Source organism: Humulus lupulus, chromosome 2 (assembly GCF_963169125.1).
Source record: "Humulus lupulus chromosome 2, drHumLupu1.1, whole genome shotgun sequence".
Classification (NCBI taxonomy): domain Eukaryota; kingdom Viridiplantae; phylum Streptophyta; class Magnoliopsida; order Rosales; family Cannabaceae; genus Humulus; species Humulus lupulus.
Window position 1 is genome coordinate 26,227,730 of NC_084794.1, and position 5,655 is coordinate 26,233,384.

The 5,655-nt window shown below is 34.1% G+C and overlaps 1 long non-coding RNA gene across 1 annotated transcript; it reads right to left on the reverse strand.

The window, feature by feature from the left end:
* Positions 1-3,761: 3,761 nt before the first annotated feature.
* On the reverse strand, positions 3,762-4,858 carry LOC133815917 (uncharacterized). The gene is made up of 4 exons (XR_009884905.1): positions 4,778-4,858; positions 4,472-4,565; positions 4,015-4,128; positions 3,762-3,827 (listed from the first exon to the last, which is right to left on the reverse strand). It is a non-coding gene; the product is annotated as an uncharacterized LOC133815917 (long non-coding RNA).
* Between the last annotated feature and the right edge of the window lie 797 nt (positions 4,859-5,655).

A 5,655-nucleotide genomic window follows, 5' to 3' on the forward strand; every position in this document is an offset into this window, starting at 1 on the left:
ATCTTAATCATTAAAGCCACACATAATTCCCATTATGCCCTCCAGGCACACCAATCAAGGCCCTTGAGCCTTATTAGCGAATTTGGGTCGTTACACAATACTTGTCAGAAGACTCGTTACTGTCTGTCGTTTCAATCAATACATAAAAGTTGTGCAATGAAGGAGGCAATGGATTTCGAACTCCTTCCATCTCAAGAATTTTCTTTGTCTCAATTGCAACCAAATATCTAAAAGTCACAACACATATGTCTTTTATAAGTTGCCTGGATGTGAAAATTTTCTTTGTCATAAACCTGTCATAAATTTTAGTTCAATTTTTGTCCATATTTTTCCCTGTACCTCTTTTTTTCCAGTTACCAAACAAGAATAACAAAGCCTTAATAAAGAAAGAGAAAACAGTAAACATAAGTCCTAACCTCAGTCGAATAATGCCCGTTTCAGAGATTACAACAGATGATGCTCGCCCATGATATGCAATGGGAAGGCGAAACTTGGACACCAATGAAAAGATTTCTTCATGAACTTGAAAGAGTACAATTATATAAATATGTATATATACGTACACACACATGTACATATGCTGTATTGAGCCAAAAGCCTTAAACTATACATTAACAACAATACCAATTGAGTGGAATCGCGTTCAATTTCACTTTTAATGTCTTTTATAAGTTGCCTGGATGTGCACTATTGCATGATCATAATTATTATGGTAACCTAATAAAGTTCATTCATATATCATAGCTACAAATAAAAATATATCTGATTTATTAAAAATAATTTTCTCAACAAAAGCTAAATCTTTTTTCCCAAACTCTGTCCTAGGAAGTCTTAAAATTCTAGCTTTCAAACAATACTTGATCAAGTGATCTATACTATCAATTGTCATAGAATAAAATCTGAACAAACAAGTATTACGATTCCACCGTATCACATAACCTGAAGCAGCCAATGCTGCTGCTGCTATTTTTTACTTAAGACCTTTAGGTCTCCCGATCATCCACTGTAATGACCCACTAATCTAGACTTTTGGACCATTAACGAAACTATACATAAAACTTACATTCTTGCGAAAATACCATACTTTATTGGAAACTTGTAGAAATAGAGTTATTTACATAAAATAAGTAGGATATGGGATCCCATTGTCTTAAAAACAAAACCATAATTTAAAATAAAAAGACATTACATAAATAGTGCGGAAAATACATGTAAAAGACATAAAACAGAAACTACATCCTCGAATCGAATAACGCTCGGCTCCTTGACTCCATTCATCATCGATACACAATCCCAAGCACCCACGAACCTTACCTCCTCTTAAAGCTATTTTCCTGCACATAAAACAAAAAGGAATGAGCCTAATTCCCAGCAAGGAAAATCTAACACATAGTCATAAACATAAATTTCATAATAACATAAAGACATATCATAACACTTATTACATACACTTATTATAATGGCCATTATTACTTGGGGTCCCATAGACTAAACAAGCATATGCCCATGGGATTAGTGGGGTCCTACTAGCTAAGTAGGTCATATGCCCATAACCCATTTGGGGTCTTGTTAGTCATATGGGTCATATGCCCAAGCCTACAAACATACATGCATACATATCATAACACATTTAATAACATAAAACATAAAATAACATAAGCATATAACATATTGAATCTAGCCTATTTTCCTTACCAAAGTTACCGGGATATGTGGACTGAGTTGGGACTTTTGGAACACTCCTAAAACCATATATAAACAAGAGTGAGTCTAAAGAACGAAAAGAGATGAAAAGGAATGGGAAGACTAAACCATTTGAGAAACATGCTTACCGAAACTTATGTGCTCAAGAACTTAGATTTCCTAACCAAAATAAGAATGAGGTTAGGAAACTGAATAGAAGGCTATGAGAAAGAAAATAACATAAAATAATGAGCTAAAGTTTTGGTTTACCTCAAAGACTTGAAAGACCAATCTACACCACAACCGAAATACTATAGAACCTCACTTCCCAAAGTGTTTGATAAGCTTAGGATGTTTAAGCTTATGATTTTCCCAAACCAGGTGTATACACTCTCACACTCACTTAACACTAGCAGCTTCCGAACTTAGAGCAAAAGGTGAATAATGGCTGGGTACTAGGTCCTATTTATAGAGTTTGGGAATGAAAGTATCTTGATTTTACTTGAATAAAAATAATGGCTTTTTAGGTGAAAATAATTTGAATAATCGTTCAGCAGAGGCTGAAGACTCGTTCAAAAGATGCTGGACTTATGAAGGAGTTTGAATGGCTGAAAGGAAAAGAATTCAAAAATGTTTGAAAACATGCTGGAGGAGGCGATATATCACCCCCTGTAGGCGATATATCGCCTGGGCCAGTATGCCCGAGGCAACCGTGCATCGTCTCGTGTTTTCCGTATCTACGTGCTGCGATATATCGCCCCCTATAGCTGCGATATATCGGCATACGCTGAATATTTAAACACGAAATTACACATTTTTAGCTAAGTTTGAATGGGGTAAACTGCCTTGACTAAGCCCTCAACGTATTCAAAGCTGCTGACTGACCTTAAAGCATTCAAATTTTACCCTTATTTAATTTAATCCTCAAAAATACTTAATCCTTAATTACCCATTCATAACATGTGCTTAAAATCCTATTGGTTGATATCTAAACCTTATAATATAACAAATATTATCCTTAATATCAGTCATATAATCAAACCTTAGGTTATATTTGATATTCTTAAACTATAGGTTAAACTTAGAAGGTCTATAAGTACTACTATGAGTGTCCAAATAATACCCGGTCTGAACCAAAAATCCACAGTAACAAAGATAATACTATACATACTATAATACTACTATCTAACTTAGCTAAGTAAAGTTCTTGGACTCTACATCAAAGTGGACCAATCTTCATACTTAACCGGCCAAATATCATTTCCCAGCCAAGAAGCAACTTTTGATCTAACTTGCTGAGAAAAAAGACAATAAAAAAACAGATATTTTCATGAGTTTCCTACTCCAACTCACAAACCGGACACAGTAAAGAATCAATACACATATTCCAGTGAACAAGCTTATCTCGGGAGAGTAAGTGTCCAAGAATATGATATAATGTTCAGCTGCTAAATAAGTGTCCAATATCATATTCTTTTTCTTACTAAAAATATAATCAAAATCTATTCTTTTTTTTTTGTACTGGTGGCCTCTCAAATTTTAAATTTTACAATATCATCATAATTTATATATATATATATTTATATAATTTATTTTACAATATCATCAAAATATCACAATTTGTTCAAAACAGAGGCGATACCATCTTTTTTAGATTCACAACAATAAATATATAATTATAAACATCAATTTTATATATATATATATATTATATACTAAAGGTACTTAATGCTTAATAAAAAAATTTAATATTCATTTTCTTAATCTATCATATACATAAAACACTTAATTCCAACTTAGAAAATCTAATTCTAACTCATCATAATTTATATATATAATTTTTTTTTTTTGAAAAGATTAATCCATCAAATTTTAAATTTTACAACAAAGAAATATCAGAGAAACAATAAGGTGTTAAACAAAAAAAATCGTTACATAAAAATTATAGATAGTGTAAAGAGAAACTTTTCTAAAAAGTTGTGTACTGTTATGAAATACCTTGTTTAATTTGTAGAGATTTTCATAACAGTAAAAAAAAATACTAAGAAAAGGCATGATTGAAGGCAGATGAAATGATACCTCAGATCCAGACTCTCAAAAACTTCTTTCAAGGTCAAGTATGTCCCATCTCGAAATATTACAACCTAGAAAGGAACATGCCAGAAAGACAAAGCTTCAGTGACTACACAAATCAAGGTAGTTTCCCCAACAAAAACAAGATAAAATCTCCCACATCAGAGTTGGAAACTTTTCAAGTTAGCCAAGGTGAAATTGCACATTCTTTGTTTTAACAGAGAGAGAAAGAGGGAGAGAGAGAGAGAGAGACAGTACCCATTCTCCTGCAAACTCATGGCTCTCCGGAACTACTCCAAACAACTCATCATCTTCTAGCTCGAGCTCCTCTCCATTAATGATACATAATACTCTTGAGAAAATGAGAAGGGACTAGACAAGGGTAATAAACACAAATACAAAATTACTACAAAATGGTATGAAATGGAATCACTTGTAAAATAAATTAGATATATGTATCTTATTATTGTCACTAAGCTTACCCGTATATCATGTTAATAAGTATGAAAATATAGAATAAGAATAAAAAAAATGTGGAACTAACTAATGTATTCGAACATGAGCCAGTACAATTTCAGAAACAAAATTTAAAGAGTTTAATCCAAATCACATGTCCATTTTTTTGTCTCCGTAATCATTGAATGGAGAACATATCATGTTATGAATTGAAACACCAAATGTGGAATTTAATTCAAATTTAAATAAGAGAGAATACCTTTCAACGCCTGCAAATGGGTTGCTTTTTCCTTGCAAAATTGCTGATAAAGTGTTTGGAACTTGGAAGTTTCCTTTTTCAAACAGTTCTCAAACTACAAATACAAAAAACACGTGATCAAGAGGTCAAAAAAATTGCAATACACTAACAACAAATAATGAAATTGAAATTTTCATACTCAGACCTCTTTTGAGCTCTTCGAAAGTGCTTTAGAAAAACCTTGTCTGTGGACATAACAACTATCTAAATCAAACTAGAAAAATACATTTTGACTTCAATGTGGACATTATTTATAGATGATCATACATATCTTTGTCAAATTTGGACTTCAATTCATCAATCATAGACTTAATCTCAGCAGCCACACTATCACGGCAATAAAAAAACTAACTAGCAAGTTAGAAACCAGACCAGAATTTCATTCATAATCACGAATTAATTATTCGATCATACAGTGTGTTAAAAGATCGGAATAACCTCTCTTCGTTAGTGGTGGAACAAAATTGGGGGTCGGTAGTGGTGGAACAAAATTGGGGCTCGGGTTGTGGTGTTGCTTAACCAGGAGCTCACGAAGCTGGGTTAGGGGCCGATTTTTTTCTGGGTGCGATGGAGCTCTCGATGTAGGAGTTTTCTTGGAGACACACCTGGCCTCACATTAAGGGGAGGCACGCCTGGGCTTGTGGAATCTAGGCCCTCACTTGGTGCACACTCAGGGCTCTACAGCAGAACAGGTGCAGAATCATGGCTGGTGGTGGCCCGTGAATGGAAGTCGCACTGGGTCGAAGGCACACAGAGGTGGGCTCGCACCTGGGGTCACTTGGTTCGAGGGTTGGGTTCATGGGTGCCTGAGATTTGGAGCTTGGCTCGGAGAAAAAGGGTTGTGAGGATGGTGGTTAGGTGGTCGGAGCTGAGAATGATGGAGGTTACGGGAGTGGCGGCTAGGGCGAAGGGAAGAGAAAAAAGACGAGAAGGAGAAGGAGAAAGAGATGATGGTGGTTACAGGAGTAGGCTTGTTTTTTTTTTATATTTTTTTTATATTACTTAACACTTTTTTTTTACATAGTATATATTATAATACATTTTCAAAAGACTTATAATTATGTGTTGTGGAGAGTTGATTTTGGTGTAGTGCGTAATTTTGGCCCGTTGAGGGCATAACTGTATATATATATATTTGTGATAAA